The sequence below is a fragment of the Amia ocellicauda genome, chromosome 11, assembly GCF_036373705.1.
Source record: "Amia ocellicauda isolate fAmiCal2 chromosome 11, fAmiCal2.hap1, whole genome shotgun sequence".
NCBI classification, from domain to species: domain Eukaryota; kingdom Metazoa; phylum Chordata; class Actinopteri; order Amiiformes; family Amiidae; genus Amia; species Amia ocellicauda.
In genome coordinates, this window is record NC_089860.1 from 18358155 (window position 1) to 18377689 (window position 19535).

General features: G+C 36.3%; 1 long non-coding RNA gene across 1 annotated transcript; it reads left to right on the forward strand.

Moving 5' to 3' along the window:
* The first annotated feature begins 135 nt into the window (after window positions 1–135).
* Window positions 136–11010, forward strand: LOC136762782 (uncharacterized). The gene is made up of 5 exons (XR_010820895.1): window positions 136–434; window positions 8174–8271; window positions 9512–9589; window positions 9712–9768; window positions 9910–11010. It is a non-coding gene; the product is annotated as an uncharacterized LOC136762782 (long non-coding RNA).
* Window positions 11011–19535: the final 8525 nt, after the last annotated feature.

The window sequence follows — 19535 nt, forward strand, 5'->3', positions numbered from 1 at the left end:
GCTCTTTGGGTATAACAGGTAACGATTACAGCAGTTACACTATGACTTCCTGATCTGTGAACTGAATTCAGCTCAATTTCCTCTCCCCACACAGTATAAATGAGTAGTGAACAGAAAGCACCATCAAAAGAAGAAGTGGTCCCTGGGGGTTTTAAGACATGCCTGTAGGTGGATAAGAAGCCTGCCTGGTCCTTTTGCTAATAGACTCGGAAAGCCTAAATAGAGTCTGGGCAGCTGTGATTGGTGGGTTGGTGGGCACCTGACATCCTCCGACTGGGGTGGGGAGTTAGAGGGGGATTCTGGTTGGTATGTTGCTGAAATTATGAATGGACAGCAAGGAGTGCTCTGGGAGAGGCAAGGATTCACTAACAGAATGAAGAGTGGGAACCTGTGAGCTGCATATTCTCCGGTGTTGTGGAGAAAGATAATACAAGGTAAGAGACTTCTCTCCTTCATGCCTCAGCTGTTGCTGCTTTTCTAGCTAAACAAAAAAATAATAATAATAATAAAAAGGTGGGTTGCTTAATGTGCAGCACACAGAAGTATTGAGATCACTTGTAGTTTATTTTCCTTCTATTAGGATGAATTAAACTGCATTAGAGAGTGCATAGTGATAAAATATCAAATATTAAAGCAGGCTGTAACACATTGTGTAGAGAGCATCAATATATTCATTAAGATTGGCTTGATTGTTTTATTTAGTAGCAGTAGTAGTGCCAGTAGTAGTAGTAATAATAATAATTACCAGACACAACAATTGGTTAAAATAAGTATAGTACATTTAATTGTATGTGATTCCATTCCTGTCATTTCATTTAAAGTGAAAAATACATATTTCTAAATGGTATGATTTGATCTCTTCTTTACAGATGTTTTGCACGCTATTATAAGGAATGTTTAGACATGCTGTGTGAAACAGTCTGAAGGTGATGACAATGATTAATTCTAATGACAACACCCGTTAAAATGCCCACAGCGAGTACAGCTGCAGGCAACACATGAATAGCATTTTAATCATCTTAATAATATGCGTAGTGTTCCTCTTTTTATTATGAAAGGTATGCAGTAGTTTGGAGTCATTTGTATATTTGTTCTGTTTATACCTTTATTTACATACAATATGAGGGACCAGAAAAAGAAAAGAAATATCATATTGAATTACAATTCACATTCTATATGTGGTAATGTGTTTAAAAAACAAAACAAAATAATGTATACATTTATACAATAAAATAAAATCTGGAAATGGGGATGTTTCTTCTACCTTGTAAGAGCACTGATGGATGTTCATAGGAGACTGGTTAGGACAGAAGATAAGTGTGTCTGTGTGTGGAAGGGTGTGTCTATGTTTTTGCAGTATTTTTCAGAGCTAACAGTTGTGAGAGGAAAAAGGACATCCAATGCAAATTAAAGCTGTATTTGGAGAATAGTGGATGCTGGTTAATGGGATACATATAAACAGACACTAAGGGTGCTTTAATTCTGCTCTTTGGGGGAAATTCTGCTAAATTCCCCACTTCAGGTTCAGCCCTTTTCATAGATCCGAAGCAGGTCATAATTCAAAGACCCTTAAAACCTGCTAGGCAGTAGCCCAGAAAGTTGAGGATTCGCACAAGTTCGCATATATTCAGAATGGTGGCTCATGCAATAAGAGCAACACGTATATGTATTTATTGTATGTGGAAACTCAGCGCAGTTCAGGATTGGATCATTTTCACAACTATTAGATGATTTCATTTGTATTAATACATTTGATGCATACAATACAGATGAGCTGTTTAATGTGGTGAAATAAGATCGATCCATTTTCATCTCTGTGTTCTGAATCTGTTTGGTCTGTGTGATTTAATTGTATATACTTTCTATTCACTTCAAAATACTGTATACTTTGTTTTAGGTTGCCTTAAGGTTGACCCTGAAAGATCAACCAAGGAGAGCCCATGTCAAGCTAATGCAATTCTGTTGTAAATTAATATTGTGGTAAGGCGTTTAAATGGAAAATGGGTCAAGTGTGAAATTAGTTCTGCAATCTTCAGGTTTTAGGCCTCAACTTGCACTTTGGCATTAAGTCACTCAGGAGCTATAGGGTTTAAATGCATCTATTGATAATGCATTATCTATATGACAAACCAAGTTATCATTTAGAGATGTCTTCAATTGCATTTCAAATATTTAAAGATACTGTAAATGTATTTAAGATGTATCCAAATATTTAATGAATTAGAAATATCTCTATATTCATTTCAGATATCTGCAATAATTTGAATATATCTGGGATTCATTTACAGATACCTGAAATACATTTTGAGATACCTGTAAATCATTTCAGGATATCTTCAAATGACATGCTGTATGTATCCTGAGATTATCACTTCCTGTTCAATCATTCAGTATTTTCTGTGTAACTGAATGAGTAAACAGGAAATTATAATCTCAGGCTATATACAGGAAGACATTTACAGATATCTTGAAATGATTTGTAGATATCTCAAAATTGACAGGAAGTTATTTCAAGATATCTTCAAATGTATTTCAGATATCTTGAAATTAATTGGAAATATCTTGAAATGAATATATTTTTACATTTATATTTGTCTAAATGATAACTTTGGCTTGCCATAAACCTGCACTGAACGTATAGAAATGGATGTTTAGGGGGCCAAGGAGGTTAATAAATAAATAATTACATAATGCTAATCAAAACTGTTTGAGTCAATTTTTTGTATTGTTAATTTTATTATTTAAACTGATATTGTTTGGTAGATAATAATTTCTATATTTCAGAAAAGCACAAAAGTGCTTTTATGAAATATGAGAAACTGTGTGACACCAGTGTCATCTTCGCTGTACTTAATGCATTCATGTGGAGAAATTGAACAGAAGAGTGAGTCAGAGGCATTCAGGTTTAACTAACTCAATGGTGGCCAATACTGCTATAATACTATAGCTAATAAGGTTTTAAACCCTGAAAGGTTTTTACAAATGATGTACCATTTAAGGGATGGCATTCGTCTTTCATGTCCAAGCCTGGTCGTGGAAAGCCCAAAACAATCAAGTTTATGGATGTCTTCAAATGTCCTGTAGCTACCTGAACTCTTAGCCATACAAACTATCTAGAGTTACCTTACCCCAGACCCTACAGCCGAACGGGGAGGGTGGGGGGTGATTTGTTGACGGGGGAATGGCGTATACATTACAGAATTTGTTATTGGAATTATAGGAGGGTATATGTAAAATCACGCAAAATGTTCCTGGGTATACGCAAAGTTCCCTTTAAATGACATGCTTGCATATGCCCTCGACTATACCACTGGATACAGACAAAGACAGGATCGGAGCTATGTTTTTAGGTTGTTAGTGTGGTCTATATTAAATTAATTTCTGCAAAAAAATGAAGTCCAGGTTCAGAATAGGCTTCAAATTGGGGTTATACTAAGGCTAAGCATCCCATTAAACTTTGGCCTCTGATATGTTTCACCTGGAATGCACTGAGTTGCAGACCACAAATGTTCGTGTTAGTGTTAGGTTGTATATTGGAGTGCCATCAAATTAAATGACCAAGTGTTTTAAATGTATAACTAAGAACTTCACAATAGAGTGCAGTAATTATACTATTATAAACCTAATCTGGAAAATAAAATACAGGTATCTGAATGGATTTAAGTGGTCAAAACCATTAAGTGACTTGGTGTAAGACATGTCATGTGACTGAGTTTCCTTTTTAAAAGAATATATCTCACTGTTTTACATTGTCTGGCTAAGGGTGCACTGTCATAAACAGTGGGGGAGGGGGGGCTTGTCACATTTCTTTACACTTGAGGCAAAGTGAGGCTTGTGGTGTTGCTATGGTGATCTCATCTTCATGCTTGTTCCTTGCAGTCTTAGCGAAGGATGTGAGCCACTGCCTGCAGTAGCAGATGGGATATTTGATGGTTTTTAAGCATGCATTTTGCCAGCAAGTTCAACATTTGCTGAAAAGAGAGGGCCTGAATCGAATAAAGTGCAAAAAAACCTTCCTAATTAGATTTAATAATGTGCTGTATGTGAGGAAGTTTGTTTATATATGTGTTTAGCAATTTATTTTTGTATTTAGTTGAATAACATCAAGTCTGTACTTTCATTTATCTTTATAATGTAAAGTTATTGATAATGCATGATGTATTATCCAGTAGTTTTGATCATGGCACTTTCCAGAGATCAGTTGGTGCAGGTTTTTGTTCGATTTTCCCTTGTCCTTTTACTCCAGTCCTCAAAGAGCCGGAAAGTGCCCACGTAACAATACATTTATAAATTGTGATGGACAGAGACTAAATAACACAGTACTCAAAACAATCCGCCAGCATCTGCGTGCATACACAGCGTGAGCAACGGGGACTGAAAAATATGAGTCACAGATGAGCCCACCATTATAATCAATTAGTATCCAGTATAATGCAAATTACATTTCTAAAACCTCTTTAATCATGAACATCTCAAGGTGCTTCACAGACAAAAATAAAAGCATACTTTAATGATTATATATGCAAGACAAGACAATAGCACAATTAAGATTAGAATCATGAAATTCCTAAACATCGTATTGTGAAAAACGATCGATAAAAGCAAGTAATGGTTACATCTGAGATCGCTATAAAACAAGTTTCAGTCCTTCTATAATATGTTCGGATAATAAATACAAATCTTATATTGCTATGTCCAGTTTATCTGTCTGACAAACTCAAAACATACTAGTATTGGAGCCTTGTTACATAGAATTTGAGAACAATGATTTATCTAGAGACATGACATTTCAGAATTAATATGACAGTTCAAACAGGCTCTTACCCTGACCTTCACTCTAAAACACATCACCTGTTGTCTTGGTCATGCATGCATTGGCTATGACAGCACTGCAGAAACTCTGGAGCTACCAAGGGATAAAGCATGTAATGCAAATAGTAGTGACTGTATACAGACTACAGTGGCATACTGGCATTTAGGGGACTGAAGGGCAATTCATCATTTTCTGGATGCTTACGCATAACATATCTATCAGGGGAACAGAGGTCTAGATGCAGTGCTTCTTTCAAAGACATTTTGCAACACTAATTCATTTCCTACCAATCTGACTCATCATTTATTTGTCTTTGATCCACAAATTGCCATTTATCATAATGTGTTATCAAGGTGTATGAGTTATAATAAGCAACACATTTCCAAGGTATTACACATGACAGAGAGCTAAATGATACATTTTAGTTGACCAAATGTATGAGCTGTCAATGTAGACAGGTTTTTTTTTGGGATGTTTTGCCCCAGAATTATAGTTGTATTGGTACGGTTTTCTGTTGATGTTGGACAGCAAGTGAGAAGTGTTTCTGCAACGTGTAAAGAAGAAGAGAAATCTCCGCTAAAAGTATACATCACTTTCATCTCGTTTAATGGATTTTCAACTGCCCACTAAACAGGACACAAACAACCATTGGGGCCATTACAGCATGAATGAGAATCCGAGTGTATGTGTGGCTTCTTGCTTATGTATATTGTCAACAAGCAACTGTGAAACCCATTCACACTCTTTCAAAGGGGTGCACAACCAATGTCTTATCTTTGTACTTTGCAAAGTTAACCACACGCCCACCCCACTGCGGACATCCGCCAAATGTGCTACATGAATGATACGTTATGGTCTTCCCAGGCCCGTACATAGTTAATTCGGCTAACCCCAGTCTAATCCTCGTCGTTTACTTTTTGCCACCATTTGCAGCATCCCCATTGAAGGTCGGTGAGACGATATTGCCATTTCTCTCCATCCATTATTCATGAGCAAAGGAAGGATACAGGTTGAGGAGGGTAACTTTCAACCATGGCATCCGTCACTCCTGCTGGTTCTTTCCGTACCCCTCTGTGACGACCTCTTTCATTCCTAGGAGAGAGGCTTCTTTACCCAGCAGGGCGGAAAATCTGTCTTTTCCAGTATCTTTGGCAACAAATGAGATGTGCAACCCTGCAGCCGAAACACAACTGGTCAATTTGGTTTGCGGCCCCGTTTTTCTCTTAGTGTCACTTTTTCTACATTAGCACCATGCAAGCAATGACCTTAACCCTGACTTGAGTACTTTTAGACAATATGGAACAACTGTTGCTCTGAACCCAAAACCTAGGGGAATCACCCTGTAAATGCAGTCTTGGTATCTTGCGATCACAGTCAAGCTGTGCTCAGAGTTCTGTGAATTATCCTAGTGGGTGGTCTTATATCACAGTAAGCCATCCTGGGGATAAAATTGAAACATGAAGGCTTATCTTGGATGCCTGTCAAATCCTAGTGCTCAGGCTTATTATCATGAACTGAACCAAAGTCAACTGAGAGATGCAATTTACATACAGATTATACTTTTTGTTTAACAAGATTTACAATATTGTTAAAATTGCTCAAATATGAAGTCCTATTTGTACAGAACTGAAAGGGATCTGTGAGTATAATTCTATAATCAAGTTTAGCTCTGTGGTATAAATGAATGAATTAATGAATGAATGAAATGGTATGGAATGGCAATTTCACCAGCAGAGTATTTTTCTTGTTCGACTGTTCTTCATTTTTTTGAATAAATTGTATTCTGAAGGTCACTATTAAAGAAAATTGTACATGTGACCATTAATGCACTTAGTATTAGACGCTGTAGAAGATTTGATCTCATTTTGAAACTCAGTTTTGGTTGAATTATAAATCTGTAAATCTGTGTTGCTCAAAGACACTGGGGATATCTTGAAACAAAGCTCCATCTAACTTAACTGTTGAAGAGGATACCAGTATGATATGCAAGTCATCAGCCTCTACAGACATGTATTGCTTTATTGTTGGGGTAATATGTGAGGGTATGAAATGAAAAGTAAATGTTTTTGATAATACTTAATATGTGTGTATTGCTCTGTTATAGCAGGTTCTTTTCTCTTCTGCAGTTGGCAATGGAATTTGCTGTTGATATTTTCATTATGGAGAATTTGTAAAAAGTGGAAGCTGTCTTAGTTTTGACATGGACATAAAGATGATACATTATTGTTAACCCAGCAGAGATGCACAGGGTAAAGGAATGCTTTTTAAATGTGTCTCCAACTTATTTCTTCTATTTTACAAGAGGATAATTATTCAGATGCTCCGTATTTTGATTTGGTGAAGTTGTCACTGAAGTAAATATGCATTATGATACACTGTTCACTGCAGACTATTACATTGATATTATTCACTTCTAAGCAATAATATATGTTCATAATGGGTGAATTCTTGGTGTCTAAGAATTTGTAGAGTTGGTAAATAAGGGTAGGGGGCATGTCTGTGAACGTGGTTGTTTTGTGAAGCACCTAATCGAAATCAAATTAAACTGGTAAAGATTAAAATTCACGAATGCACAATTCCCTCTGAGAAATTAAAAGACTTTCATAATCTATTTATTTATTTAGGTCAGGCACCTAACAGAGTATCTATCACTCACCATTATCTCGGTTTATAAAAATCCCCACTTCTTGTGCAGGGTGCTGCAAAAATGATTTTGCAGTGTAATGCTTAATAATACTGAGCTATGTTCTGAGATTAACCTATTTTATTAAAGTGAAACTATCCCTCTAGTGGGTGGGAATCTTACTGCTTTGGCTTTACGCATTGGTGGCATTTTCCATGCCCATTCAATCCCCCTGATTGCTATGCTCTTGTTGTGCGTCCATTATATGTTACGCACTATTGACGCAGATTGTGCACATGCAGTGAATGCACATTGGAATGATCTTACAGCTTTAAAGTCATCACACTTTGGTAAAGCACAACACAAATGAGTGTGAATCAGACATGGCACCAGCTTCAACTGCTTCACACTTTCAAGTTGATATCTATATCATTCTAAAATTAATTCGCTTGTAAAACAAACATAATCACACAGATACACACACACACACATTATATATATATATATATATATATATATATATATATATATATATATATATATATATATATATATATCACCACACTGATCTCATGGGTTTATGAGTATGTGGGAGGGACCAGCATCATGCCCAAGGTTCTGTATGTTATTTAAAGGCTAAATACATGCACATGTATGGCTTTCACAATGTCCAGCTTCCTAAATTGAAAAGTGATTGGCTTGTTGCAATTTTTTTTCTTCTTCTTTCCATTCCACAGATAATTACCAGGCTAACAGGCAAAGAAAGCAGGTTAATAGTCAAAACTATCTTCAATCAAGTTATTCGAACAGAAAAAAACCAACGATGGACCCAAAGGTGAAAAAACTAAACCCTTTTACTTATTTTATTTTATTATTATTATTATTTTGCAGCTTCTCACAAGGTACCAAATGTTCTTATTGGTAGACAAAATGATTAATCATTACAGGTATGTGGAGATCTTGTAGTATGAACAACCACATGCTATTACCACATCCTTTTATTCTGTGTCAAGATGGATGTGAAGCATTAATGCTTTATTGGTGCTTTGTTACCATTGGAGGATGTGGTAGCAGGATGTGGTAATGGCAGAGCATCAAAACCCTTCTCACTGTATATGTGCATATCAAAAACATGAAAAAATGAATCTGAACGTGCTAGCTTGGTTTTCTCCTTCCTTCTCGCTTGACAGTCAGGGTAAATCTTAAGACAGTATAGTACAGATCTGGAAGCACCTCTTAACCTCTTAAGCGTATGAAGTTTCTGGGATTACATATAAATAAAGAACATGTGTGCACCATTTATTTTTGCTATCATATACATTATTATAAAATTCACGACCACAATTTAGAAAACCATGAGCACAAATTATCACACATATGCTTAGTTTCTGTCATTTTTTACTAAGAATAGGCAATTATATTGATGATAATTTTGAAATTGAACTGTGAAAAGAGATTTAGAAAGCAATACCAAATCACTTTACTTCAATATAAAATGTACTTCTATTCCAGTTAATTAAGTATACATTATCTTTCATTATCTCAATACATTATTAAGTAAATTATCTTTCATTGTAAGATTATATTTATCGATTGTGGTCTCCAATCCCCACACAGTTCCAAATGACGGATATAACAGTTACTTGGACCATCTATCAAAATCAAACTGTAAATTGTGGTGTAACACAAGACAAACTTAAGTCTCCTTTCTGAGACAGTAGGAGACACAATTTGGTAAGCTTTCAAACTTCATGTTCCTCTCCTTTAGGCCCCCACTCACTTTCTAGGCATTTTTATCAGCCTGCATCTAATTCCCCTTAACTGTGTTTCACAACAATGTGTAATTGGGAAGGTGCTTTCTGCACACTGACGCCCTCTAGAGGCCTCTATACTGGCACTGCAGAAGCACTCACAAGAGTCTCGGCCTCATATCTGACGATGATGATGATGATGATTATTGGCACATTGATCTGGAGCTCTCCAACATGTTCAGCACCAGACTTTAAACAAACAAAAGCTGATTGCCCTGAAATGTGTTTATGTATCAACAACATGTCCCTGTCTCCCTATCCTAGTGCCAATCTTCTTCTCCTCAGAAACAGACTGTGAAAAACAGATCTAAATCCACCGAGGAGATTCAGCAAGCTAAAAAGGTAAAACCATACACAACAGCACAAGTTCGTAGTTCATTTTTTTCCCTCTACCTCAGTGTTGAGTTAGCCCTGGTGGGTGGCAGTGACATCATTTGTACTAACCTAATTCGTTTATTTCACAGGCCTTTCACACGCCCCAGAAATCCCTGCCAGGGAAGACGGAACTGGAAAAACTGAAGGTAAATAATTGCATTTACTGACTTCTCTTCATATGGGCAGCAGCAGCATCCTAATAAGGTAAGGTCAATATCTTGAATGGTAATTATGTTTGATGATTGCTCTCTCTGACTCATGTTAGGATCATTTATTTCCCATTTCAGGAGACCTCTGAATCCTCTGAGACGTCATCATCATCTGAGGAGTTCAAATGAGTGGGAGATGGAAACCGAATGACTGGTTGGGTTCAAGAGATTTGTAGCAGCTAATGAATCATCACTGGAAGCATTTCTCTCGTAATCCACTCGAAACACACAGCACAAGGGTGTCATATAAATTGGAATAGTTTGGCCTTGAACTCCCCATTGTCGTCACCTTGTTAAACACAACACTGGTGTAAAGTTAATGTAATGTCAGTCCACTGTACATAAGAAGTAAATGTGCATTTACAATAAAGCAACATTGTAGTTTTTTTTGTTTTGTTTTTGGATGAGGCTACTGAAATAAATCGTAATGAGCAAGTTTGGTTTTATCCTTCCTTCTGCCTTGATAGTCAGGGTAAATCTTAATACCGTATGGTATAGCTCTGGGGGCACCTGTTAAACAGTTTGGTTCCATGAGATTTCATTAAACATGTACAGAGAGAGAAGAATCAAAATGACTAACCTAACCTGTACTTTATCACAGGACAATTAGTTTTTAATATTGTTGTTTTGCTTAACAATATTATTTCATTATTATTATTTTTTGTTTCATTATTATGTAGATAATTATTTGATGTCTTGAAGAAACGAAGGACTTGAAATTATTAAGTGCAGGAGTTTACATAATTCAGAAAACCATAACTGGAGGATGATGCACAATATACTATTTGTGTAATTAAATTTGATTGTTTTTCAGTTTGTAATAATAATAATAATAAACAAACAAACAAACAGTTATGTTGGTTAAATTGAAATGTAAAGAAACTGGCAGAATAGAAGAATGCTCTCATATTATATTCTCCAGGGTTTGAATGTTTAGGTTATTTCACTATTGAGAAAAATATGATCTACGTCAGACATAGTGCCAGTGATTCATTAATTTATTTTAATGGAATTAAAATCATACATTTATATAGTATTATTTTTGTTTATGCTGGAATGTGTAACTTTTGAAGGTCTCTAATAGTTTTATAATATATAATACCATTGATTGACTTAATCTGCCATGCACCTGAACATGCTTTAATGCCTTAGAATATGAATTAAACTGTGCACATTTAATATGTTGAGTATGTGTTCTGAACAGTAAAACCAAACATTTTTCATGTTTCATCAGTGTTTTACTTCTACTTCTTCACAATATATATTGGAAAAGAGAAGCATTTTGGGGAGGCCTTCACCCAGCCATGGATCCGATATAGGCTGATGATGTGTGTGAGTGTGTGTGTGTGTGTGTGTGTTATATATACATTACATGTAGTACTTTTTCTTTATTACTTCTGGACCCATGAAAAGTTGGGGTTGTACGATTTATCAAGCCCAAATACCTGTTCTTCTAGGTATCAGGGTTGAACTATAGCACAGTACCATAGCACAGTGAGACAGTTCTTCAACTCATAACACAGAAGTGAAATGATTAATAACAAATGATAAGTCTTAACTAACCAGCTGTGACCTCAGACTTTTTTTTAAATAAGGAAAAGAATAGGATCCCACTGAAACGTGTTCCACTCATGTCTCTAGTCAGCCATTGTAAGTCAATTATGTATTAAATAACTGACTAAAATCAACAATGTTATACACAGTTAAATGGTGTAATCAGCAAAGCGAAACAAGTTTCTTAGGACCTCTTAAAAAAAAAAAAAAAAAAAAAGTGGAATCATTACACTGGGTCCAAAATTAACTCTGCAATGCACAGACTTTGGGCCCGATTACATAAAACATGTTTGCATGCTGCTAACCTGAAAAGTTGCTGGAGGGTCACATCTCTGAATATTGCATTGCCACTTCTGGCTGTATTTAGAGAGACTAGTACACAGACGTAAATAAAAACATCTACCAACCCCCTAATAGTTAACTACAGATATGAAAGTGATTGTGGTTATATTTCTAAGTGGAAGAAAGACGAATCTCTAAATAAAGCAGCCACTGTGTTTGTATTGTTCTTTAAGTATATTTTTAAGTTCATATGGAATGTTTTGTTTATCATGAATACATGTATGTATATAACTTTCTAGTTTTTAATTCAGGTAAGTTGGTAACGAAATGCAGTGCATTCGAGTCTAGATGCACCCCGAATGCATACATCCTCGGTAAGTAGCATACACCTCTATGCCATTGTCCTGAACACACACAACAGATACTCACGGTAGCGCTCCTTCCATACAGAAAACCCTTGAGACCATGGCTAATGATACAGAGAGGGCAAACAACAAGGCTCATATTCGTCTTATTTACAGTACAAACAAAATATTGTGGACATGGTAATAATACATATTACCCAATAGCCATAACTGTCTGTATGTATGTAGGCTATCTTAATTTCCTTACCTCAGCAGTCATTGTAACGTTAGGACTATATGGATCAGTATGCATTAGTCCATGCCTTTGTATACAAATGAGCACTTTCTGTATGTACTGCATACACTGCAGGATTATACGCATGCACAGAATCAAACATAATGAGAGGATATTATATGTAATAGAGAATGTCCACAATGTATGTGTTCACACCTAGGGTCTTGACTGCCTGATTCCATGCCACCCTCCACACCATGGCTGCTCAGGATGTAATCATGGGCAACATACTGCTCACTGCTCACTTGTACCTCATACTGCTGCTTTGTTGTGTGTCGTCCATGGCTGTAGGATTACTGGAGGTCCGTACAAAGTGTGGTGAATTTGAATTGGCGTGAAAGCCCTAATTCTACTGAATATACCAATATTTGCACAATCTTTGTGGGCGTAATGATCCAATAACTCCCCACTGCTGTCTTAAACAGTGGGAATAACAGTGCACTGTGGAGTGCACAGGCAGTTTGACGAGGCACAGGAACATTGCTATATTCAAATTTTTATACAAAGACTTTGTGTCATGTTTGATTATCTCTCTTTTTGTGCTCAATGGCATTTTTTTTGCGAGGCACACATTTTAGGAGGGAATTACGTGACGTTTGAATATATCATGCCATAGTGAGGGAGGGGAGGGGAGGGGAGGGGAGGGGAGGAGGAGATTAAGCTTGTTTTGCTTTATTTTGAGTCTCCTCCTAGCATAAAACCCTGGGACACCTTATTGACCTCATTGGATCAACTAACTTCTGAAAAGGTGACTTAAGAGTGTATTAAACATTAAGCTAGTTAATCATTATGCTTGGTTTATATGGGCTGTGTTCTAAGAACTTTAAATGGGAGCTATTCCATGTGTGCTGTGCATGCAGCAGCAGGTCTTGTTGTTATGCCCCTCATGATCCCTCTATGGTGCTTGGGGGATAGTTCAATCCATTCTTCATAGTTCATTTACTTTTCCATGAAGTGGAAGATGGAGATTGGCTTTATAATGATGCAGTCTGCTGGACCAGTGTTCCTCTTCTAGGCTTCCTCATGCACTATGTTCAGTTTGCTCAGCCTGGTTCTCTCATAGCCCTTGATGTTCCCTATTAAGTCTTTCCTGCTACAGGTTTCTCAGAGCAGCCTGCTGTAATCCCCTCCTGTCATAAATTAGAATTCACTTTTGGGAATGTCAGAATCAATCAATGTGCATAACAACTGTGGGATCATCCCCAGCTCATCACTCAACATGCATTGTTAACTGTGTGCATAAAAAGTAGGCATTGCACCAGCAGAGCACTGAGAAATGGATGCACACTATTAACCTTTTCACTGGTCTTATTCAGCATTGCAGGTAGATTTTGCATGGAAAATGACCCACATAATCAGCACATTGTGACATGTAATCAAAGGTTGTATGAATTATATTAAGAATAATGTATGCTCTGTGTATTAATGGTTCAAAAGAAGGATTAAGGTAGGTTGAACAACGGAAAAATAAGATGTGAATTTAGGCATTATATATATATTGATTGACAACTATTATTGTTTTATTTCTTAGCATTTGACTTTATCCAGGCTTGTTACACTATATGTTTCTATGTTAATACAAGCTACCATTGATATACAGTGGGCATTTCAAAGCTCATTGCACATGCAAACCGATTATAGACTCATCCATGGTTTATTAGCAACCAAACAGCTTGGTTTCTCTGCCAGTTCACAGCTGGCATTGCCAAGTAGTGTAATCATGGCTTATGTTGGGAGGAATCCAGAACCTATTTCCAGTGTAATTTATGAGGATCACCAGGGATGTCCTTAGTTAAGTAAAACTGGATCACTAGTCAGTTCAAGAGCTTGTGCCGAACAACAAATGTATTGTCATTAAAGTACATTACAAAATGTTACATTACATGAGTGTGAGGGCAAACATTAAGGTAGTTATAGATAGGTAGGTATAGGTTATAGCAAAACCCAGGACAGATCTTTTGCAAATGTATGCAATCACAGTTCCTGACATCATATTGAAGCAGCCAGATGTAAACTTTCAAATGTTTTACTGATATTATTGCTGTGAAAGTATGTCAGTTGATGTCGGTGGATGTGCCTCAGATTCTGTTCTGAGTTTGAAACCATATTCGGTCTATGCATTCTGTCTAGATCTTTTTTCTTTTCCATTTCTGATCAATAAAGCCTTAGGTAACAACACTGCATCTCAAAGAATCTAGAAGATAAACTGTATACATCCAAATTATGTATTTATTTACCATTGTTATCATCCTAAACAAATCTTGAGATAACACTAGTTTTTATGTTTTGTGTTATATTATTCATCCCTACAGTTCATGGGGGCTACCTTCCTGCAATCATTCCCTCACAGAATGATTCCCTCTCATCCCAACACCTCATCATTTGCATGTCTTCCTCACCTGTCTCCCCCAGATCCGTTTATTACACATACCACCTAACTATAGCAATGGAACTGTAACTTGGTTAACCCCTCCCAATAAATACATTACGCACACGCACACACACACACACACACACACACACACACACACACACACACACACACTCAATCTTTGAAGTTTGATTTGTGGTTGAAGTTGGCAGCATTCTCTGTAATGGTGCCAACTAAACAGTTCATCATCAACTGAAAGGGTCATTAGTTTCTGAATCTACTAGATAACTAGAGAAAAACATTAAACCTGATGTAAACAGCTGCTTCGAGGTTGGCACAAAAGTGTAGCAAAGGGATTTTAAAAATGGTTTTCAAAAATGCTGACATTGGGAGCAGGTGCTTAAGTAATTATTGACTCACTTCTGAAGATAAAACTTTCAGAAATGCATTAATATGCATTGGCCATCCATTATGTAATGTACATTTCTTATGCTATGGTGTAAATACATCAGATATGCTAAAAATCGAATAAAGACAACTTTAACAGTTCTACACATAATGCCCATTTATGTAGACAGAAATTAATAAATACCAGTGATGGATAACTGTCCATTTCAGAAGGTGAACTTCTAATATATACAACACCATTATAACCCTATGGAGACTTCCATAAAAAGGCAGTTACTTTGAATCGACTTATATTGGGAAGCCTGTAAAACACTGTACATCAGAGTTTTAAATGTTTAAAAAAACAAAAGGTAAAAACACCTGTAATCCATAAAAATAAGCATTTAATCAAAACTGACATACACTGAACATTTTGACCACCTGCCTAATATTGTGTAGGTCCCCCTTTTGCTGCAAAAACAGCCCTGACCCATCGAGGCATGGACTTCACTAGACCTCTGAAGGTGTGCTGTGGTATCTGGCACCAAGACGTTAGCAGCAGATCCTTTAAGTCCTGTAAGTTGCAAGGTGGGGCCAGCCTTTGCTCCCCACGTGCTTCAATGAGCCTTGGCCGCCCATGACCCTGTCGCCGGTTCACCGCTTTTCCTTCCTTGGACCACTTTTGATAGGTACTGACCACTGCAGACCGGGAACACCCCACAAGAGCTGCAGTTTTGGAGATGCTCTGACCCAGTCGTCTAGCCATCACAATTTGGCCCTTGTCAAAGTCGCTCAGATCCTTACGCTTGCCCATTTCTCCTGCTTCTAACACATCAACTTTGAGGACAAAATGTTCACTTGCTGCCTAATATATCCCACACACTGACAGGTGCCATGATAACGAGATTATCAGTGTTATTCACTTCACCTGTCAGTGGTCATAATGTTAAGGCTGATCAGTGTATGACGTATGATTTGCCTCTTTGTCATAGTGGACATGTGTGCTTGCTATATACAATTGTGACTGCAGACGACTGACCTTTCCCAAAAAAACCTTCACCTCTACTGGCTTCCTGTTTGAGTGGTAAGTATTGTAATTTTCCATCCCAATGAATAAAGCAATTTCCAATTATAATTTTTTTATGTATGTCTGTATTGCAATCTTTTTATTTATATAATATGAAAAGTGAAAAAACTAATGGAAGAAGCATTGACTGATTTGGTATGCACATATGATACTGTACATTTATTGACCACAACAACCTTGGAATTAAGTTGTACAAAGCATGTTTGTAAGGCATCCTTCATAAGGAGATATAGTAAAATGAATGTGAAGAAAATAATCCCCAAAAGGACACATTGTTTTGATTACGATGAACTCACGGCACAGTTCTTTTTTTATTATTATTTCAGTAACTTGTAAAAATGAAAAGTTCAGCACCCAGACAACACACAGGGTTAATTATGAATATTGCCTTAAGTTTACCTTTTAAAGTCCACATTAACAGCTTTGAAATGAAGCCAAAATGTAGGAGACAGAGGTAGAATTTTTATATTTACTTTCGACTAACTGAGCTTCAGACTTGCCATCAAGGACAGAGATTGTGATGAATCATCTATTATTCCAGGCACTCAAATATGTATTCCCTGTTAACAGTTGTATTGTATTATATATACATTAATATATTGATATATATTAAATTATTAAAAATACAAAACCAAAATGTGTATATAAAACCCTAGATTTAATGATCCTCAAAATACTTTTTCAAGCTTCACCTGTAGATACTATGATTAATCTCTGTGGTCTCAATGTAAAATCTTTTCTCATCATCAATCCTGGGCTCTTTATTTGTATTTATGTATTACAATGAACATTTAGGACACAATGTATATTAGGGCCAAGATGTTAACATAACCTTCCGAAGTTCTGAAACAACATGCTTTGTAACAATTTGATCCATTCTCCCAGGATATAGTTATTCATTAAACTGGCATTATGTTTCCAGTTTCATAATTTTTATATTGTTTTCAGGATTGCATTGAATGGCTCTTTTATTATAAGACAAGGCATTGGCCACAGGTGTGTAGAATGACAGCCTGCTCAAAATAAATAATACAATAATATGAAAGAGAGATAATCCTATTATTTTTTTAACAAATATTTGGTTGCAAATATACATAATAGAACCTTTAATGTGAATTCAGAATCAGAGTGGAATCAAACTAGCAAGTTGTTCGTCCTGAACGACTCAGAGCCGAGCAACATGTTCACGGACGATTCGTTCTCTGAAAGAAAACTTGGTTGTTCGTGAACGCCTTGTTCTTTTAATGATTCATTCTGTGAATCAAATTGCCTCTTTCTGAGTGAGTCTCCTACCTGTGCATGCTCTAGACTCAAACTCAATTTAGGAAAATGGAGAAACCAGAGAATCTAACCTCACCATTGGCCTAATAATGGGGGCATGACAAATGTCACCCTGGAGTCTAAAACAAATGCAAGTCTATTATTAAAACCTGTCCACAAACTGAAATAATTAGATTCAGATGAGGCAGTAAGTTGATTCACATGACTCACCTTGGCTTATTTATCACTGTTGAAAGGTTAATAGGCCTATGTGTTTGTGTGTGAATATATATATTAATGAATACATTATAATTAGAAAAGCAATTGAGCAAAAGATTATTGATTTCTGAACCTGAACATCCTTTGCATTTGTGATGTGCTGTACCTCCTTTTGTCTTATCAAACACATTTCTTTTTTCTTTTTCTTTTTACGGAAGTGTATTGGTGTCACATAGAGTAAAAAGAAAGGCTTGTTTTCATGTATCTCGTAAAAACAAACTAAATGCTTCAGTTTTTACGATATAAGTAGCTCATTATAATGGAAGCCTTTACAAAAATACTGCCATTGTGTGAGCACTGGGTCAGCTGAACAGAGGAACATCACACATGGATCATTTAGTCTGAGTCATAAGGACGTTTAGGAGTGTTTAGCACGTTTGGATTATTGTGAACATTCAGACACTAAAATGGTACAGGAAAAGGGCAAGATGTACTAGACATACTGATGTACCAGACGTTCTTCTGTACTTAAGAACCCACCCAATTTGTGAAACGCAAGTGTCAGCCATGACCAGAGTCCAAGAAAAAGTAGAAAGCAATTATTATTAGACTCTTCTTTGAAGAGTGTGTCTACATTAATTTGGTGTTATTTTTACGTAAACCTGCTTTTAAAAATGAAAAAAAAAAATCTGCATTTGAAATTAATAATATGCAGTATTTGTTTCTTCTAACTTCAAATCCACTATATCACAAGATATCACACGTGCTGTTGGAGGTGTCTCTGACACTGACAAAACTGCAGTATTTTTGTAAAGGCTTCCATTTTTATTAAATACTTATCTCGTAAAAAACGGATGAAAAGGCTTTTGTATTATGAGATCAGTGTCTTGTAAAAACAACTATTTTAAAATTGTTTTACTCTATATGCTTCAGTATAAATTACCCTGTAAGTACACAAAGCTGTTAAGAAGACTCGGCTTAATCACATTAACTGCTATATATCCGAAGCTTGATCAATTACAATAGATTATTAGTTGATGTTATCTATGAACAAAGATCACCAAATCATTTCACTTGATTCACCACTTGGTGTCATCATTTCCTTGTTTCAGACAATACCCATGTATTGAATAGCATATACATAGCATATATATATATATATATATATATATATATATATATATATATATTTATTTATTTATATATTTATTTGTGTCCTACTAAGATTAACACAAATGGTACAATTCTAACACTGGTTTGTCGCTTTTTACTTGCCATTGAAGCAGAATGCAGCTTTCAGGTGCATATACAATTACATGACCAGATTATATCATCATCAAAATCATCATCTTCAGTCTATATTGATCCACTTCTAGATGAAGGTCTCCCAAATGCATTTTCACGTGCTTTCATCTAGAGCTTCCCTTGTCCATTATATATATTATTATATATACCAATATATATACACTCACCTAAAGGATTATTAGGAACACCATACTAATACTGTGTTTGACCCCCTTTCGCCTTCAGAACTGCCTTAATTCTACATGGCATTGATTCAACAAGGTGCTGAAAGCATTCTTTAGAAATGTTGGCCCATATTGATAGGATAGCATCTTGCAGTTGATGGAGATTTGTGGGATGCACATCCAGGGCACGAAGCTCCCGTTCCACCACATCCCAAAGATGCTCTATTGGCTTGAGATCTGGTGACTGTGGGGGCCAGTTTAGTACAGTGAACTCATTGTCATGTTCAAGAAACCAATTTGAAATGATTGGACCTTTGTGACATGGTGCATTATCCTGCTGGAAGTAGCCATCAGAGGATGGGTACATGGTGGTCATAAAGGGATGGACATGGTCAGAAACAATGCTCAGGTAGGCCGTGGCATTTAAACGATGCCC